Genomic DNA, 22,223 nt, shown 5'->3' on the forward strand with positions numbered 1-22,223 from the left:
GAGTTCGATAAACGGAAGCTGCGAAATGGTGACTATAAAACTAGTGTAAAAGACGAATAAGAGCCTTTACAGACGGGATTTGTTGTAAAATTAACACAGTATTTTCGGAAGGCATGTTTATAGCAGAAGAAACAATACACACACATAGTGCAAATGTCTAAAAGAAAAGAGACAGATAAAAGCAATGAAAAGAACAAATTGTACAATTCATAATATAGAATGGACTTACTGAATTGCACTCTCATCCATAGTGGCTGCGTAAACAAAGTTTACCATAATCGAAATCGGTTGTATGTTGGTTTCTATACTTTCATAATTTATCTAGCTTGCACTGATTAACATAATCTCGATAGCACCATGTGCTGCTGACAAGTTTTATGTTGGAGGTGTAATGCAGCCTTAAGTAAGACGTGTACTCAATTATCTTCACAGATTGATAAATTGAAGATTTGAAATTTAGGTAATTGTAATCGACATGCATTACTAGACTTATTCGGAATAATATTGTAGACGATTTCTGTGTTTACTCTTAACTGAATCAAGACCTCCTGTGGATTGATGAACAAACTATCTGCTTTCACTTCATTTTGTCAAATAGTATTTTTAATGATTATACGTGATTTTCAAACACATATTGGTGAATGAATCGTCAGGTAACTGTACACAGTTTGAACAGTTTTGAGATGATGAAAGTAGCACGCGTTCCTCTCTGTCATAACATATACTGTTCATCGATGATAATATGTTCCTTTTGATCAGAGTTATCTTCTCAATCACTTCAAATAAACTTATAATCTATCAAAGTCCTTGTGTTGTCCAATGATTTTTAGATGTTAAAGATGATTTTTCAGTTAATGGAATCCGAGAATACGAAATACAAACAAGCAACGGAACATATAATCGTTGGTAGGCATTACGAAACTGAAATCGCACTTCACTGTTTCTCTGTTTGACACTGTCAATTAACATAGCTCCAGTGTCATTCTCCGAAAGTTTTTTATGCAATGTATATAGCTTATCATCGTTTTTGCCTTCAGTGCATATTCTGGCGAATTAATTAATGCGTCTTACCAAGCGTCAGTTGATCATTGAGACTGTACCGATTAGGTTCTTGTTACAGTAAACAGCTCGGAATACGGCAGAATAGAATGCTTTTTAAGGATGTAAATAATCTGTTCTCTGAAATCTACGATGCCATGTTTCCTTTGAATTCAATATTTTGTCGTCCAACATTCCCATTCTGCATCAGATTTTAATCAACTTGATTTCCTGATTTCAGATAGCAGTCAATAATTGAGATGACTCTGTAGCTTGTTTCCCGTACGGTTTGTTTAATTATATCAAGTTCATCATCACCATTTTTGTCATCACTGCATATTCGTCTGGCTCTTGAGGATGTAGATTAGATTGAATTACTTTCCGTACCTGGAGCAACCGAATCCACAAAGTCAACTTTAGTCCGCTTCTTACTCTACCATTGAGACCCTCTTCGATGAGTTTCATTATCTTTAGATAATTTTGTAAAACTACTCTGTTTCATCACAGATCACTATAGCATCATCTATAATTGCATTTTTACAGCTTCTACCGGAAGCTATACGATTAAAAATATGTGAACGAAATTGATGGTTATTATTAGGAAATCGCCTTTCAGGTTTTGGCGAAACATTAGAAGTCTATTTATTGTCATTTTACCGATGACTTCAAGAGGTTCACCAAACACCTTGTCGACTGCTCTCTGTAATACTCACAATACAGGAAACGCTTTTTTTAAAGCTTGTCAAAGGATTATGAAGAAGATTGAAGAATAAGAGGTTATATACATGACCTGGCATAATGTAAGATCTAATGTCGCATAACCTTAAAAGCATGTAGCCTCATTATGTTGTGAAACATACTTCATACTTACAACACATTTACTAATAACAATATGCGAAATAGACATGAAGGTATAAGGAGACACTTCACTGAATGCTTCATGATCCGAATCATACTGTTCTCAAGCAGATTAACTGATCTACACTATCACATGCACAGATAACATTTCCTTTCCTAATTAGATATTGGTCAATGGCATTGAATTGACAATGCACCACTGAAAACAATTTTGATGTTGAAGAATTTACGAGATTACCCGAACGGTCTTATTATTTGACAACAAACAGTGATTGTCAAGGTAACAACATTTTGATTAGTGTTCATATCTGTCGAAAGTAAAACAATACACATCTACTGTGTCAGGAGGAAAACTATTTTTAAATATCACGCAAAAACAAACATTCCTGACTTATTTCACCAAAATTATTATTCAGTCATGAATGTGTAGAATTTTATTCATTTGCCAGTATTCAATGTTTAGTGTAAGTTAAGTATACACTCGACATTATCTTATCACTGTGATTTTGTTTTATATTTGAACACAGATGATATAAAGTACAAGCTCAACTGATGTGAGGGAATAGATCATTGAAACACACAGATGAAAATCAGTCTTCTATTTGAGTATTGACAAACATTTTAGTTTTCAGATACAATGATCAATGTTATAGTTTCGAATGTATCTGGTATAAGAAATCGTTCTCCATTTTCAACAGTTCACTTTCAGCGGAATGCATTATATTCCTCTGATTACCATGATTTGAGAACTCAATCTATGAAACTGAACACAAGTGGTTCTATTTCAATCTACTCAATAGGAAAATCAGTATCTTTATTCATCTGGACATCTATTGACAGTCAGTGTTATAATGTGGTATACAAATAGAATGGATATGGCATTGTTCAGAAGTTACAATTTTACAAAAAAACAAACAGTGGAATCGTCTAACAAAATGTGCTTATCGTAGCAAAATCCATGTGTAAAAGATTATTTGTTACCATTCAATCAAAACAGTTTGTGCCACTTTGATTTCAACCAATCAAATCAAAACAACTCATTGTTGACGAATAACCAATACATTATTACAGACAACAAACTGATTGTTCGTAAACACATGAGCACACATTTTGGACTATAATTTAACCAATCACTCATTTCAGAATATCGTCTATCGCATCGATGAGATGTTTCATCCACAGGGGTCAGGAATTTCAACCAACAGTGAATAAATTTCAGCTCATGATCTCAATAGCCAGAAGAATATTGGTTAACGATGACGCCATATACCTCCATGATTGGTTAATAATGAACATCTGATTTTGTTAAATTCGATCTTTCTAATAGTTACTTTGAATCATCAAATCAGAAGGGAACAACCAAATGCTTCAAAAGTCTATATAAACCTGACAAATTCTATAATAATTTGATTTATAACTTGACACGATAAGATGAGGTAAGTGTTGAATGAACATACGAACTCAAATTCAAATTCGACCACATGAGTTACCGTTGATTTGTTCATCCTGATCATTTTAGATATAACTTTTCGCCTAGTCTATGGGTACTAATTTATCTTATCTTTGTTTGGCCTTACAAACGTTTGAACTGCAATGACTATTGCAAAAACTCTGATTTGCGTCATTATGAGAATGTCATTATTGAAAATGACTCCTATCGATATGTATGTAATCTGATACATTCTAATACACATATTCCAGTCTCTTCATTATAAATATTCAATGAGGATTCAACGTAATCAATCTCAACCAGTTCCGAGTGACCGTTTTAAAAATAAGATTAGTTACATATACGTGAGTTTAATACACTTTAGAATAAAGATATTTTTCCACATGTTTGCATCATTGTAGTATGGTATACCCCAATTCTCGTGTAGTTATTACGGTATTCACGTTGAACAAATTGATTTTTACAAATATCGTAAGTTATAAACTTTCTTGGAAGTCAAATTATTAATGAATTTTTTGAATGAAATTTCTGTTAATGAATCAAAGTTGATTCCATTTTCTTCAGTGAATCAGTTTTGTGCTATTTGTAACATGCAAAACTTCTTTCAATATTTTTTTCATTGTTCAACATGGTAATGGTTTGACTCTTTAAAGCAAACCAAATACAGATCAGTTTTATTATTTCAAATTGTTTATTCATTCATTACAAATTTATCAATGATGTGGCATGTTTTCATCCAATAGATGGAGAAAATGTATTTGAATTCGGAGGTTCCTACATTGGAACTATTATTAATTACATAAAAAACTATAAGAAGTCTGAATCTAGAGTTTTGGATGAGAGTGAGTTCTTATATTATTCAGTTATTCTTTGTTTTGATCACTTTTCTCACACTTATTTTGTATATAAGCTTCAGTATTTTTGTCGATAATTACAGGAGTGGTAACCAATACAAAGTGATTAATGTGTTTGTGTTGTTTTTGCAACAGAACGTGTGTGTATCGCAGCAAGTGTTGAATGCTGTTAACTGAAACCGTTTAATTGAACAGAGATCTACCTGAAAATATACACTTTCATCGAATAGAAATGATAAACCATGTGATATAATTGCGAAAGTGTAAGTTACCAACCCTCCAGTCTATGAAAACAACAAAACAGAGGATATATCATCTACAGGATACTTCATGGTAGACTGAGCGAATAAAAGTTATCACTTGTGCAATGGTAAGCTATGTTGTGAGAGAAGGCGGTTTGGATTATTGAAGCCTATGAATTATCAAGTTATATTTGGAGTCCTCTAGACCTTTTATAGCACTTACTTGATTCTTGAATGTTTAATGTCTCGGAGTTGCTGTGTGTTATCATTCGATTATTCAAGACTATTTTTGTGATCGTATTTGTATGATTATGCATTTCAAATCCATGCACTTCGTGAAACAGCTGACCAATGAACGTGCTTGAACAGTCCGCTATTACCAGATGATTTACTCATACCAGAACACTTAAAACATCAATGTGACATTCATTCATTTCGGTCCAACGTAATAATTGATGAATAACGGGGTCCAAAAAACACTTTATTGTTGTATTGTCGAATACCTATTAAACGTCTATTATTCAGTCAGAAGCGTCTAGAAGAAATTTGAAAGAATTGAAATATTCTTCTCAGTTGATTGTGTTGAAACGTACATCATATTGTTGAATTGATAATATTCCTTTGACGTTTCCCATGAGAGGTGATTTAGCATTTAACTACTCCGGTTTGTTTAAACCTTCAAATGGAGACGACAACTTGTATAAGTCGGCAGTCCGTGTTGAAAAGTATATTTAAACATCCCTTTTGATTTTCATTATTTCAGAGGAATTATTAGGAGTCAAAAGGAATATTTCGATAAACGTTGATGGTTCAGGTGAGTAAACATTGATCGGTCGTTGGATCACAATCGTGAATTTTTTACACTTACATCTTCACTATCTGTGATTACTCATAATTTGCTTGTTCATTTTAAACAATCCCAACCTTCCAAAATACTAACAAAAGAATGAAGGTGCTTCTATTCTGGCAAACGATGGTAGAATTGAATGTGAAATTCACTCACTTATTAAGTACATCCATTGAAACATTGGGAACAGTTGAAATGAACTGTGAATGCCTGGATTTGACAGGCAATAAATAAATCATCATGGATAATTAAAGTCACAATCTCATTCTGCTTGTTGGAAAAATAAATGCAGAGAATTATTATCATTTCAAGTTTTAGTGGAACTCGATAAACAGTCTGTGTTCCAAAATAAATCAGTTGTGATCTACATTGGTGACAAAGCTATTGCTGCACACATTATATTCATCTACACATCCTTTAATCGCATAGTCATTCCCAAATATTGACGATGCAAACTCAGAAATTGTTACCTAAAGCTATTCGTTTCTTATCTACAACAAACGGCACTGAAGTCAGAATCAATTAACCGATAGAAATCTTTATATATATACCACCTATTTATTTCTCAAGTTCAATATGTAGACAAACACTCCTAAGATCATGTCATGTGTACTGAGTGTCCATTGTTTCAGATTGAATTATTTAGGATATTGCGCGAATGTTATTACATCCCTGACTATCAGATCCCTGATGGTAAAGTAAACGACTTATTGTTTTGATAATTGTAATACAACTTCAGAATCCAGGCGTTTGACATTTGTTAGAAAGGAATTCATGTCCATCTCATTTCAATGACGTTCACTTCAATGTTTTGATTACCGATCCATTTGAAGAAAGCATTTCAGATAACACAGTTAATATCCACTGAAATCTGTCCACAGTGTTACATCAAACAATAACTTGCTCATCGTTTAAATCCTCAATCCTGAGTATCAATATTCTTCTTACTGTAGATGTTACAGCCACAATGACGAGTTTAATACACCCAAATGGGAAGGTATCGTTCTATTATGATAACGTGAGTTGCATAATTTAGTGAAAATGTGATATTGTTCCAAGTAATTCACATCATTCTACTATTTCATGTTGATCAATATTGTCAAATGAATCTAGTTACACTGAACACGACATTGTGTAATAGGCAAGCGGACTAGTTGACACTATTATCAATCAAGCAAGTGGTAGGAACAGTGAATAATCAGAAGTAAAGTTTTTTCAGACGAAACAATAACCTGTTCGTGCCAAACAGTAACTGGTTGTGAATGTTTGCCTACTATACGGAAAGAGTAATATTCTGTTGATTTTTATTTATTTTATTTTATTCCAGTAATTATTCGAATCTATATGAATGATTGTGTTGTAGCAGATCTTGTCTCAGACATTCAACAATCCTTTTTCAGATTCCTACGGAGATTGAGGAAAGTAAGTTGCAATCGGAAATCTCTGGACTAATACGTTGTGAAGAAGGTAAGAAATATTTCAGCGAAAGAATACTATTATTATTAGCCTTATTCAACATTATATTTTTGGTACAATATAGACATCTCAGCGCAAAGTACTTCAGCAAGTTTCCGTTTCTTACTTCTTCGTCCTTCCTGACGATAAATATTTAGTGATCGCCACTTGGAAGTTTGCAGCCCAGTCAATCGACATCTGTATAATGTACACACTTCTGAGATTGATATACAAATCACCCATGTTCCTTGATTTGTAGATTTGAATGTTGCCTCCGTTTAATATGCATTGTGAAATAATATGTAAGGGGATGAACACATCTATCCCAGATGTCCAGCTGATTTCATCGTTAAATAACTCAGAAACGTAACTATTTCATTTATAATTTAACGGGCCGGTTTCAAAAGTCAGAGCGATGTAGACCATAGATTTTTAAGGACAGTCATCACTCTGTATGTAATGAAAAATACTACAGATCCTTGATTTGCCCTCTAATTAGGTGAAGCAAATAAAATTGTTTCGCTTCAAAAAGAAGTCGAAATTCTATATCTCTTTTTCCTTTCAATTTGTTACACAAGGTCTCACAAAGTCTCTTGAGATATCTGTTCCAGCAAAATGGATCAAAAGTGGTACGTTGGTGGAGTTTGAAGCCATCGGAGGTACGTGAAATTTGATTTAATCAGCACTTACTATTTTCGCACTTTAATTTTCGCACTAAAATTTTCACACTTAGTATTTATATCCACCCGTTGATTCGTTGTTGAATATTAAGAATGAATAACCGCCGGTTTTCATCAACAATAAGGTTTTCACCTTGATGAAGTTTACTTGAACATAAAGTCACAAAATGAATGATGGGATGCTTCCGGTTTCGAAAAATATTAGGTGTCAGTAAGCGATTGTGCATTGACAAGGAAGTGTTCGTTATTATTTTGATATATATGATGTAGATCTTTTCTGAAGCATTAAAGTTGTAATTGACGATTAGAAGAACGATGTCGCTTTTCCTTTGTTGTTTAATTGAATCAACACAGTTCAATGCAAATTTTGTGTCTATGAACAACCGAGTTTAATGCACTTATCTCATTCACAAAAACGATCTCATGGAAAGAAAGTGTATGACCATCAAAGTCAATTGCAATACGCTTTGCTGAACTCAGTGACAACGTAGCGTGCACATGTCAGGATGTGAACAGTTATTAAAAGTCATCAACTTCCCCTTGTCAAAATATCGTCACTTGTTCTTTGTACTCAAATTAATTTCATTCAATCTAAAAATGCAGTCTTGAAATAGAAGAGAAATTGAAGGTGTACTGAGTTCTGCATGATGCACCATGTTGACCATTTTCCACGGAATGTAATAATCACATAACTCAGAAATCACCATCACATCATTCAGTGACAGTTACAGGTTTTATATTTTTCTTTTCTTTTGTTTGATTATCTCATATGAAATCACCTTATTCATTTCAAAGAAATTTGTTCGCAGTACAATACAAGTGAAACATGCCAAAATGCAACGACATCGAACACGACATGTATTTGGTGTGAAAAAGGGAGGGCGTGTATAGAAAGTAACGATCAGAACACTCATGGCTTGAAAGTGAATGACTGCCGTGTTGAGGTTGGTACTTGTTAAACTTCATTGGTTGTTTGCATTAACCTCAAATTTCAAATTCTGAGCGAATGTTTTCACTGGAAAAAATACTTTTATTGCTATCAGTAGGAAATAGCATGTTGGCCATCCTCAGTGACTGAATTAAAGCTTTGTAAAAGTTGACGACATGAGTACATGCTTTTTTTCATGTAAAGAAAAAACAATGAATCAAAGCATCGCTCAACATCAACGCTTCAACTCAAATTATGTTTTCAGATTAGCGAATAATTCGTAATTTTGAAACTCCTAAGAGAAATTGTGGATAAATTTCAATGGTTAAAATTTACCGATGAAATCAGTTTAAGTGAAGAAGCGTAAACAGTTAAAAGTTGTGTATCACATTAGAAGAATTAGTGGAAGTATGTAGACTACCATTGTTGAATCCCGGAACAATGATTTATGATACTCTGTAGAAAAATATGTAACCTCAATAGATTGCTTCAATGAAGCTGTACCTTATAAGTCTTTTGCTTTATATTCGGATTGTGATTAGATGTGACATCCACAACACATATTTCATCACACAAAGGGGTCGTCAACTAGGTGTAGGATCGTGTTTACTGAGCACACTGATTGTCAAATCGCTAAAACAATATCCTGAATGATTTGACGAATTCGAATTCTGCAACTATGTATGAGAATCTCTTGTGTCATCTTTACTGACCATGATTTGTAATGAATAAAGAATTAAAGGAATGATATTTGTTGTTTAGTAATCAATGCTTCTGATTGAATTATTTAGAAGAACCCGGATGTCAACGATTTGAATAGTTCAACAACAATGAAACACAGTGAAACAACATTGGGGATCACTGAGGTTGAGGTTAGTGAAAACCTCATGAAAACTACGGAAGAAACATATAAACACTTGGTAAATATTTGATATTTAGTGACATCTGCTAATTCTTTGTTTTTCCACAGAATATGAGTACCTTGGTAACGGAAGAACATGAACAACACATATCACATTGGTACTTGTTCGTTGTAATTCCTTTGGTCGCCTTTCTATTTTTTATATGAATGGGATGTAGATTTTGAAGGTGATTGCTTATAAGAGAGAGAAGTTATGGATGATCCATGAAAAAGTCTTATAAATTGCTTTGAAAACTCTGAAGGTGTAGTCTCAATTCTGCTTTTTATTAGAATACTTTAAAATTTCATCTGTCTTCTTACTAAATTAGACAGTTATTTCATGATACTTTGTACATGCTTTTGATTGTTAACATGATAGCTGATGTTATATTTTTTATATATTATTAAACATTGTTTTCAATATTCGCGTTATCGCTTTCATATAATTCAAGATGCATAATATCACATGAGTTATACAAATTTTATTCGTGACTACGTGGCATTACGCATAAGTGATTTCGTGATCACTGCAGTCAACTATGATTCCGGTGTGAGTGTTCATTTCGATGTAGTGATCTGATTATGATTCCTCCATGATTTTATTGTTGATATTTGTATAATACGGTCAAGGGCTTCTTTTAAAGCTTTCACTTGTTAACTAGATATTAACTAGAAGTTTTTGTTTATCAGCATCACACAAGAGCCCTACGGTTTGAATGATGATTCGATGGCTACATGCCAGAATAGTTCACATGACATAAGATTTCAGTGTTGCACATGGAATTCCAGATTTTCAAGGCACACACAGTCTGAAGTCGACACTGAACCTGTTTTTAGTCACCTTAATTCAATTGAAGTGCTTTAACGTTATAGCACATTGCAAATAGGGGTTGTCGCTGTCCAGATACTCAATGTAGTTAAACGCAAGCTGAAAAGCAATGGCTAGATACGGAAAACATATTTCTGCACTCTGATCACGAAGTGAGTTGCTCTAATGCTGTCCAGAGAAGAACAAAATGCATTTGTAGGATGGGAATCTCATGGATCCGAAATTATCAAAGGATCATTGAAAACAATAAAGGAGGGCATCACAATGAATGTTGCCCAATGTTGTGAATCCACAAATGACAGCAAAGGTCACTTCTGTTAGAAACTATAATCAATCCTAGCTAAGTGCTACAATGAACTAATGAATGGATCAGCCCCATCGAATCCACCGGACATCGAAGCAGCACACACAAATCCTCTCCACCGACGATCGAAGAACTGAAGATGGCCATCAGATATATCATGAATGCGAGAGAAACAGGACCTGACAATATAACAGCTGAAGCACCGAAGTCAGATGTACTTTGCCTTGTGTATGTGTGACTGCACTCACAAACATATTTGAATTGATACACACAGTGGGATATCACACCATCGTTTTCATGTCTTATTTTCCAGAGTGATGAGGTTTCAATTTGTCTTCTTTGTGTTGACTTATATCGCTGTGATTTCCAGTTGTACCGGCTTCAGTTGACCAATTTCACACTGTTCTCCATGAATTAAATTTTAAGCAAACTGAACTTAACATAATTCTCCGTGTATCGTTACCCGATATTCTGGATAGATGCACTTGATTGTTGATCAAATGTTTGTTTATGTTGAATATTGATTGAAGTTGTACTCTTCATTGATGAATGAATTTAATTGCGAGTAAGAAATTTTATTACCGTTTGAATAGAAAGAAAACCGATAGAATATCAATCATGATGTGCCCTAATAGTGAGTAACATTGTGTGGCAGTTATTCTCAGAGTTCTAATGAATAGCAGTGATCAAAGCAGTGCGGATGCATAACCGAGCGCCTTCAGCTAGGTGAGTACTTTGAAACAAATGTCGTTGGCATACAATCAGACACTACTTAACCGGATGTTAGTAAGTAGATGAGGAAATTAAAAATTTCCATCTTTAAATATTCAGTCATTATTAAGTGGATTATTATGAATAATCAATTTCGTAGTGTATACCAATAATTATTCTTATTCAAAATCCTAATAACAATTAAAGGATCAAATCAAGTGATCGACTGACTATTCTCAATTCAAGCTTGGTCCATAATTTAACGTATAAATCATCAAACATCAGCGATGATAAGCGTCCACTGATGTCAACGAATATAAATAATATATATTATGAATCGAGAGTGAATTGCCTGATGTCAGAGGGTCAAGAAGATCGAAAGAAAGAAGAATGATTGGCGTGGAAACGAAGAAACATTAAAGTTTTAGACAACTGATTGATATTTTGCCAATCAAGTATTTACTGTAGGTTCTCAGATTATTCTGAGGAATTCTGTAATTCCTTATTAAAATACATTCGTTTGTAGCCACTTATGTTCTTTTTCACTACAATTTCATTACCTCATAATGAAAAAGCCTTGTTCTACAATGAATGTATGATTTCATTTGACGGTAATTAAAGATACAGTGTAAACCTCTTTGTTAATGTCTAATAAGAAAACTGTTTTGTATGTCGGTACCATGTCAAGCTCATTCACCTCATCCTAACTTCTAAACAGGCCAATTAATTCATTCTACTTGATCCATATTTTGACCCTGTTATTAATATTTATCAACCTTTACTGTTTTCGTGTAAGCGTAAACATGTGCATCTTTATCCTACTCATCATATGTCTGCAGCATAGTTTTGTGTGACTTTAAACATTGAATAATGCCTGAATAAATGAAGTTTGCTCACACGCCTTCTGCACCACGCGTCATAACGCTTCGCTAACATCTCTTCGTTTGTTCGTTCGTTTGTTTTGATCAAAGACTGTACAATGTATATGGGTTTTTGAGATTCATTCTCGTTTTTCATATATTTATTTACGTTATTCACCAAATTGGAATATGTTGATGATTATGTACGTAGATAGCCGACATATGAATTTCGCTAGCAATTATACAATGACGATGACTTGTGTGATCTGACATCAGTTACATCCCGGGTCAATAAAATCTGTTATTACATTTAATAAATATTGAGAAGACCGATCATAGATTTCTAGGTTGCTTTTGTTGGTAAACAGATATATCCTTCTGTTGGATAAATGAATTGGTTGTTCTTGCTGAAACTGAAACTCAGTGCCAATGGCAATAAAATATAATACCCTAAACATTCACACAATATGTCTAGGTAGGTACACGATTGTTGATCAGTTGTGATTGCAATCTGTTTAATCAAGAGAGTCTGACTGGTTAAAGTTCAAAACATCCATAATGAGAAAACTCAAAACAATACATGATATCTTATCTTCAATGAATAAGATATTCGCTCTCCTATCACGATTGCTTTAAGGAAGACGCGTTAAATAACACAGATCTCCTCATATAATGACCTGTGTGTTTACATAATAGAAAGCTGCCGTATGTCATTATTCCTATCAAGCAAACTTTTTTGGTAATTTATAAAAAAGGTAGAATGTTTTATTCATTTTTACTATCATATCAATGTCATCAAACTGGTAGATACCTTTAATAACACAATAGTAGTAAACATAGGAAGGACGCCCAGTTGGTCTCCATATGAAATGTTCAATAATTTATTCTATTAAAGATGCATCTTCAATTAACAACCACAAACCGAAATTGGAATAATTTATTGTATGATGCTGTGAAAGAGCGATAACTAACCAATCACAATCTGTTCACACTGATAAGCAGTGATCAATGGCCAAATGAATCGAAAAACATCCATCGAAATGTGATATTTGATTGACAATTAACACTCTCTCCATCTATTCTAAGTGATTGGCTATTATTAGTTCGAGATAATACACAAAATATGCCATTGATCTACAAGAAGATATCAAAATCGACATACTGATTGACAATATATTATTACTTCACCTGAACAATCATCATTATACAAACAATCTGTTCATGAATGTACACCTGTACCCGTCCGTGACAATTTTAACTTCGTATGGATGATTGAGTTAAATTTCCATCAATGAAATTTGGTACTGTTTGAAAAGAAAGAAACCCATTTTGAACCACAACCATTGTGTGCCTTTATAATGGGTAACTTTACGAGGCATTTATGCTTACAGTTCTGATGAAAAGCAGTGAACAAAACAGTGTTCAACCATATCCGATATATGACGTAGATTATCAATCGCAATGAATGATATCTCAGATTGAAGAGTGTAAGCTATTCGAATCATTCAAACTCAATGGTTTGGATGTTGAAATCTCGATTTTCGTGCTGAAACTTTCCGATTCAATCCATAGTTGAATTGTAGAAGCGTATTGCCAAGCAACTGTTTAATAGAACAAAACAATCACCTGTATTTTGTTGTTTCATGAAGTGGTCAGTGTCAACAACTTGCACAATAAACCATGATCACGTAAAAATGTCTCTTTATAACTACATTGAGGAGAACTCGGTCCACCAATGATTTCACTAAATAATCATCAATAGCCTAACGACAAGTTTCGATGAACATAAGCCATATCGCCTACTAACTATTATGGTTAATTAACAAGTCCGATTAACAAGTGAGGTGTGGCAATGGGTAGCCTATATCTCGAACAAAAGACGTCAGTTTGTTAATTGATTGAATCAAAATAAAACCGACCTTCCTATTTTATTCTCCAAACATCGGATGTTGATAATAATTACTAGTTGTGATCTTGTAGAAACAATAAACTTTTTTTGTCACTGTGAACGACTTATTGATTATAAATCATGATGAAGACATAGACAAGCTCAGCTGTCGTCACTCTCCAAGATAGCATCATTAGCCCGTTTTCTTGATTTAAATTGCAAGCCCGAATTCATTGACTATGGTCTTTTAAACATCTGCTTACGCTTTTTCTATACAAAAACACCACACTGCTCTTCACTACATAGTAGTTCGAACTATTTTCAAACGATTGTAAGATTCGTTTTGTATAACGAATGATTCAATGTTCAAATAAACAATCTATCTTATTTAGTTATACACATCGTCTGCGGTTTTATTTCTTGGTTTCAATTTACAGTATTATTCCTTCTTGTGTTATTTATGTGGTCGCTTTTTAAATGCTACGTTTGAAAGACCACTTCATCTGTAAATAGACGCCTTAATTTATTTCCGATGACCGTTGATCTTCTCTTATTGACACAGATGTCCCATATTTTATGAATTCGAATAAACATCATTGTTTAGATAAGTAAGATATAGGGCACATATCTGTACAAACGATATGTGAATTAACTACAGAAATCACTAGTTCTTATGGTGCATCTTTTTCTACTGAGTTTCAGAAATATCAGGAATCAATACTGATACTAAAGAAAATAATTTTTCTAATAATTTACTTTACGATCGTAGAGGTTAATTCAAAATCTTCTTGATAGTTGAAAAATAAATACATTGAAAAAACATGTTCAATGTTACTATGGATAGCATTTGTTATTGATTTAATCCACTTGCCCAGATATCAAGTCGTTGTCAACCTGAAATCGACAGAAAGAATACCACTTCGTCTTTGTTGGAGTCATAATCGAAATTTCTCGCAATAGACATGACACGCTAAAGAATCATTGCGGAATATTTTTTAAAATCAACAACTGAACGTTTTGCTAGAAACATCACAAAAATAATAAGTGACATGTAGAGTTTGTGATTGGCTGATTACTACACTGCTGCTGTGTTTAGAAGTATTCTAGAATTTCAAGGAAAATCTGAGGGCTTATCAAATACTATAAAAAACCAATATTTTATGTACATAAATGAACTTTTGGAATAATGTGCATGTGACATACTTTGCGCCTTTTCTCTCGTGTTCAATTCGCTGTGTAGATTTAGCTTTTGAGTTACGTGACTAGTTTAGGATCCGAGTATAGCGTTCAATCAGTTAGAAGTATCAGTATTTGACTGAAATGAATTGCCTAGGACAGAGTTCGAATGACAATCCTAAAGGGAAGCTAATGCTTCCACACTAGGAGTAACAGGGGGAAATAAGGATGTAAATATGTTTAAATTAGCACTAATAATTACAAAGGTGAATCAAACATTTGATCAACAGATCGAAGACAATCTGAAAATGTAACAGAAAAATTAGCAAAACCACAGTGGATACTTTGTTAAAATGGAAAAGAATCGGAAACATTGGTAGAATATCTCATTCTACATATGAACAACGATCAACGTGAACATGAAGTGAGAAACAAATTTTCAAAAACGGTTAGGTCTGAAAAACCTTATATACAATTCGCAATCAATATTCAACTCAGAATTAAATTAATAAATCAATGATGAGTGATTGAACTTGAAGTGCACTTGACCATCTTGCTGCAGCTGAAATTCATTTCCAGAATGACCAATCAGGTCACGTTCTGTGACAAGTATGGATTGATGACAATATGAAATTTTAATCAAAATGAAGTTTCGATGAACAAGTAGAATAACTTTTCCGTTTTTGTTCGCATTATGACGACGGTAAATCAAACAGTTCATTAGATGAGGTTTTTTGAATATGCGTTACACGTAAACCAAATGTCGCTGCATCATTCTCAACAAACAGAGCGTGAAATGCACTTATCTCATATCCGTTCTGTGTGTGAATGTCTACTGATGCAAACTCATCAAAATGTTTTTAAGAAAGTAGGCGAACCGTCATGAAATCAACAGGCTGAAATCAGAACTTTCTTCATCATATACACTAGGTTTCATCATTCAACATCCGAATTATATAACACTTTGAATGTACCATTACTCAAAAGCCGAAATAATCACCTGATACCAGTTTTTGCAAACTGAAAGACTGAACAGCGAATAAATATAAAACAAAGTATGTAAATTTCATGAAGAACCACGATGTTCAAAGTGGACACATTCTTGATCAACAAATACACAAGTGTTGGTTAGCAGTGAATATTAACAACAAACCTTCAGTTATATCAGTCGGTATTGACTGGAATGAACAAAAATGTTTGACTAACAAACCGGGTTATGATGTGAAAAAATGTGGCTCAAAGTAACCAGTAGGCACATGACCAACTTCCCTTACTAAATCGCTATCACAATAATCCCTCTGTTACTACTATCCACATGATTTTGCATACACTCGTGCTTGACTGGATGAACTTCGATTATTACATTAATCCTTTCGTAGATTTCCTATGCTGAAATCAGTTCAAAACCTACTTCCTTTACTGTTTACGATTTCGATCTAATATCCAGTTATGATCAGTTTAAACAAATCAAAATACCATTCAGTGCTGTAGATAAGTGTGAATTAATCGAGAAATGGAGAGAATTACGTTCTTTAGGAAGAGAAGGTGAATAGGTGAGTTTAAGTGATCACGTCAGCTTCTTTTATGGAAAACACAACTGGAACTCTTCAGAGTAAATTTTTGACTCTATGTTGAGCCTATGTGTACTTGTTCTAACTAATTATGTCGAGGAAGTAAAAAAGAAACCCTGCTCAATAATGTCAGATTGTTGAGGTCGGTTTGAAGAATCCTCCTGTAGCATTCCATATACTTTCACCTATATTTGTGTTGGAATAGCAAAGTCACATTGTTTGGCTTGGTGATGTAGGCTAATTAGTTGGAACATATGTCTGGATCTTACTTTTGACTAACTCCAACAATCTTATATTAGAACATGGAAAACATGTTAGAATGTAGTTGATATAACAGTTCAATCTATGAGATATAATAAAATGTATAAATTACCAGATAAGTATGATATTCAAAATTTCTCTTTGTAATGAATGAATCGTCAATACTAAACAATACATTCATCCACAAATTACTAATTGTTCTGTAGTTTGTGTAAATTGACCACATTGTATGATCGGTTCATACAGTCAGATTGCACCGTAGTCAAATTTGTTAAATCATGATCAAACATTAGTTGCGCACCGGATAAATCTGTGTAACCTTGTGTGACAAGAAGCAACATTTTCACATATATCCCGATAACTAAGTCTTAAGAGTTACTTCGGGCGAAACCATCCGAAGAGCTCATATCACCGCTCATTTAATGAAGGGAACAAACATGTGATACAACATTGTTTTGAGTTGACTAGTTCAAAAATTGTTTAGGTAGTACATTTGCGAGATGCATGACGACAATGAAATTCATCAACCGTGGACTTATTTCTTTGTATGTGGACGTTCTCTTGATTTATGAACGGTTCATTTGAAGTCATTTTTCGAACGATAATGACAATATTATGACCATCTAGAACCAGAGAAAGTAAAGCAGAAGAAGACAACACGGAACAACAAATCAATAACCACTAAAATATGTCAGTCAGGTGTCATGTGACATGTGACCCAGTGAAATATATTATTTGTGCTAGATATGATTGAAACTAGTATGGGCTGACAGGGTCAGTGTTGACATTAAGGTATGTGTTTTCACTTATTGTATTTTCTAACAATAATGGTCAAACATTTATGCTTACGCCAACATAAGTTGAGGATTAAGATACACTTACAGGTGACAGAATATTTATTGCACTTTCACAGGAGCCGTATGCACCAATGCAGCGAACAAAGGATGGAAGCGATTATATCATGCAGATAGAATTTGGTTGAATACTTTACAGTCAATAAATTTACAGGTAAAGTAATTCATATAGAGAGATAGTTTAGATTGGGTCAGGCAATTCTAACAAGGACAGCGTACGTCAAGAAAGATGTAATTTTGACTAATTGATGCCGATGGCTAAGAAAAGAATGAATACAATAGGACAGAGTATTTTGCACCCCGTGATTTGACTGTTTATTTATATCAAGTTGGTGGCTAATCATGACAAAACGTGGCATTTGACACTTAGACTACATTTCCTTGGTTGCATTGAGGAAAGATTGATTCAAAGAAGTCAAAACAGCATGTAATTTACGATGGATTTTAAAACAATTCATGTTGAGAACCATTGATGAATTTTCCAGTCAGTAAATAGTTGAAGAGTTCACCAATAACAAATTTTTACAGAATCCTGTGGATAACTGGAGTAATATTTATGGGCCCATAATTGATCATGTCAACATATCTCTCGATTTGTCACGTGGTATGATATACGCATTATCTTTAGCAGTACTGCCAGGTAACTTACTCCGCGATTAGCTCCTCAAGGGGTTTTTGTCGGTTAGAGAGATTTGAGAGAGAGATTTGCAAACCTTTGAGCCTTCAATAAACTGGTCATAGGCAGCACTATATTCCCACACAACCGCATTCACAAAACCACATTGACTTCATCGGACCACACTGTACAGAACCAAAAGGACCACATCTGCATCAACAAAACGTTCAGGAGGACGATGGGGGATGTACAAACCGGGAGAAGAGCTGATATACAATCGCATCATCATTTGATGGTCGCCCAGAGGAAATTAAAACTTAGGAAGCCAAAATAATTATTACAGCTTTTTTTGGTATACAAACTCAACAAATTCAAGATATTCTTCAGCAACAGGTTCCAGGAATGAGAGGTGACCACTATGGAGAGAAAGTGAAAAAGGATCAACGGAGCAATCATTTCAAAATGTTAGAAGGTTTTGGGACACAAGGAACACCATCATAAGGAATGCCTCACTGTTGGTACACTAGATAATATTGAAGAAAGAAGAAACAAGAAGGCAGCAATCAATAGCAGCCGAACAAGAGCAGAAAAAGCCAAGCCTAATACACAGAAGTAAACAAATAAGTGAAGAGGGGCAGAAAAACCGACAAATGTAAATATGTGGAAGACTTCGCAGTGACGGCGGAAAAGGCTGCAAGAGAAGCAAACATGAAACATGCTGCAGGATACAACAAAGAAACTCGCTGCAAATTACCGTAAATCAGAACGATCAGTGAAAAGTAAGGAAGGCAAGGTAATCACCAACATTGAAGGACAACGAAAAAGGTGGGTAGAACACTTCAAACAACTGTGGAATCGACCAGCTCCACTGAACCCACCCAACATCGAAGCAGCACTCACGGACCTCCCAATCGAAGTTGGCTCACTAACAATTGAAGAGATCAGCATGGTCATCAGACAAATCAATAGCAGCAAAGCAGCGGAACCAGACAGCATTCCAGCTGAGGCACTGAAAGCAGATGTAGCAGCAACTGCAAAGATACTCCACTTTCCCTCCATTAAGATTTGGGATGAAGAACAAGTACCAAGAGATCGGAAAGAAGGACGTAGACGTCCAACTTCGCGATCAACAGGCTGGATTTCGTAAGGATCGATCGTGTGCAGACCAAATCGCAACTCTACGGATCGTTGTGGAACAATCAAATGAACGAAATCCATCACTCTACACCAACTTCGCTGACCACGAGAAAGTATTTGATAGCAGCCACATTTCAACACCATGAAGGCTTCTTCGACACTATGACGTGACTGAGAACATAGTCAATATCATACGGGATTCCTCTGATGGATTAAACTGCCAAATTGTTCATGGAGTACAACTCAACGACGCATTCGAGGTAAAGACTGGTGTTATGCAAGGAAAAGCATGGACCAGATTGCCAGGCGAAACGTTGGATTTACTACAAATTCATTCGCTGAGATTTTATAAATCTATTATTCCTATTCAAAGAATTTCATCTTTTTTGAGAATTTTCTTGAGAATGTCAGCGTGGTCGCGTGACGTAGTAGTTAATTCTCACACAGCGAATTTGAGTGATATGAATTTGAACCACATGAAGAGACGTAGTTTCTCCAGAAGTGAGACGACACTTCACAAACCTGTAACAACCACCATGAAACCCAGCTTCACCGATTACTGTCGACAGACTACAGACACCAAACATTCTCTTACTCAATCGAAATATCTCCTCAGTAATATCAACATAATATATGCATTTGAAGTTGTTGATTCAGGCATAGCGGGAAGACTAAATAAATATTCATCTACGAATCCTTAAAGACTAGGAAATCCATTTCAATTCTGTTGCAAAAGCGATACGAAATTGAAAACCAAAGGATGATTATTAATGTGCTCGATCTCGAATAAAATCTGATGACGTCCGCCTGATCACGATATCGACCTGTCTTCAATATAATCAATGCATTAGGTGTTACGTTTGAAGCCTGCGTTACGATTACACGTTATGCATTTTTTAAAGTGTATTATATCGTAGAGCCGTAATTTATAACTCAATAATAACATTTAAATTAGCCCTTCAAGTGAAATGGATTGACCGAAAAATAAACAAGTCAAGAAAAGTCCTATTTATTCAAATGATAACAATTATGTTGTAACCCATACCCCATGCTCTGCAACTTTTGAATCAGATAGTAGTGAAGGTGTACGTATACCACACCTGCTGCTGGATGACTTAGTCTCCATTTTAATAATGAGTTCTGACTCAACATTAAAAAAGTATCGATCATATTTGGATTGAATAAAACAGTATCTATAAGCACTTCGGCGATATGCGTTCTTAAGTGGAGTCACTTGCGGGCTCTTTATTAAAGCACGATGATATTGAGCAAAAACCAAAGGCACCATCACTCCTTAAACTGCTGTTGTCAAAGAATGTGGTTACTGTGGAACTTGAAGAAACGATCAAGGTAGGATCTCTTATCAATTTTATCGCTAGTGAAGTTACTAAACGAACAATCTTTTGATGAAATAATGTGATGTTCTATAATATACCTGAAAAAGTCGCCAATAAATGTGTGGGGAATTCGATACTGAAGGCAACTAACCTCCAAGGCAGTCCATGTCAATATATTCGACTTATTAAAAAGCACCAGAAATATTTGTTCCATATCTTGTTTAGATTCCATTCCCATTTAATAGCTGAACAGTTGAAAGAATCCAAACAGTTTGAAAACGCTCGTATAGTCTCAGATAAAACCACCAACCATCGGCTAATGCAAAAGCGTACCTTAAACGAAAATAACATTGTTGAGGTCACAACAAACTCCGTTGTACCACTAATGCGATATTTTCCAGTGTAATATCTGAAGCCCATATTCAAACACCTAATTCTAATGTTAAGGCTCTTAAAAACACTAAAAACTAAAAATTCTATACCAGTTAAGGTTTTCACAGGCGACTTCAATTATCCTGGGATTAACTGGAGTACCGGTAGCTGTCAGTCACTTAGTGATGAATTTTCGTCAATCCTTAAGCTGCACTGCTGGTCATAGTGGGTTCGTACCCCAACAAGTGGTGAAAATATACTTGATCTAATATTTAGTAGAAATGTCATCCCAGTATCTGTACAAGTATACAACGGATTTGAAAGTAGTGACCGTAAGATAGTAGCTTGTGCTCTCCCTATCTATCCCGCCTATATCTGTCTAATTCAAAACCCTGACAATATAGAGACTATAAGCATGCAGACTGGGACCTCTTGCGCCCACTGACCAAACTCTCAGACTGAGATGAATTCTTCTCATGTAATAGTCTTACAGATGTCATCAACATATTCTATTTGGTTGTTAACTCTTGTCTAGATTCCTGTGCACCAGTTAGAAAATACAAGTTTAGTAAACCTTACGAATTATATATACCAGCTAAGTATCGTAATAAACTGAAACGCCTACAGAAACGTTATTTTAATTCAAACGATTTCACGGCAGTCGCACACATAACAATAATTTTTAACCAGACTAAAGAGAAACTTAGGTTAAAAGCTAAGAATGAAGAGCTATTAACACTTAATACTAGTTCAAAAGTGCAAAACATAATACTCCTTTTCAATGAGCGTGCTAAACCAAAACAAAATATTGATATACTATGCATCCTGCATAACAACAGTCTCACATAGGACTCTAAAATTATAGCAGAACTTTTCCTTGTTAATTTTGAGAGTGTCAAATTATCCATAAACGGCTCTGTTTCAAGAGTTATTTGCATGACTATTAACTCAATAAAATGTATCTCCTTCACATGCTCGAAAATTAGTAAAGCTTTATATACCCTTAAGGTTTGGAGAGGTCACGGAGCAGACGGGATTTCATCATTTCTCTACA

The sequence above is a fragment of the Schistosoma mansoni genome, assembly GCF_000237925.1.
Source record: "Schistosoma mansoni, WGS project CABG00000000 data, chromosome 2 unplaced supercontig 0108, strain Puerto Rico, whole genome shotgun sequence".
NCBI lineage: Eukaryota > Metazoa > Platyhelminthes > Trematoda > Strigeidida > Schistosomatidae > Schistosoma > Schistosoma mansoni.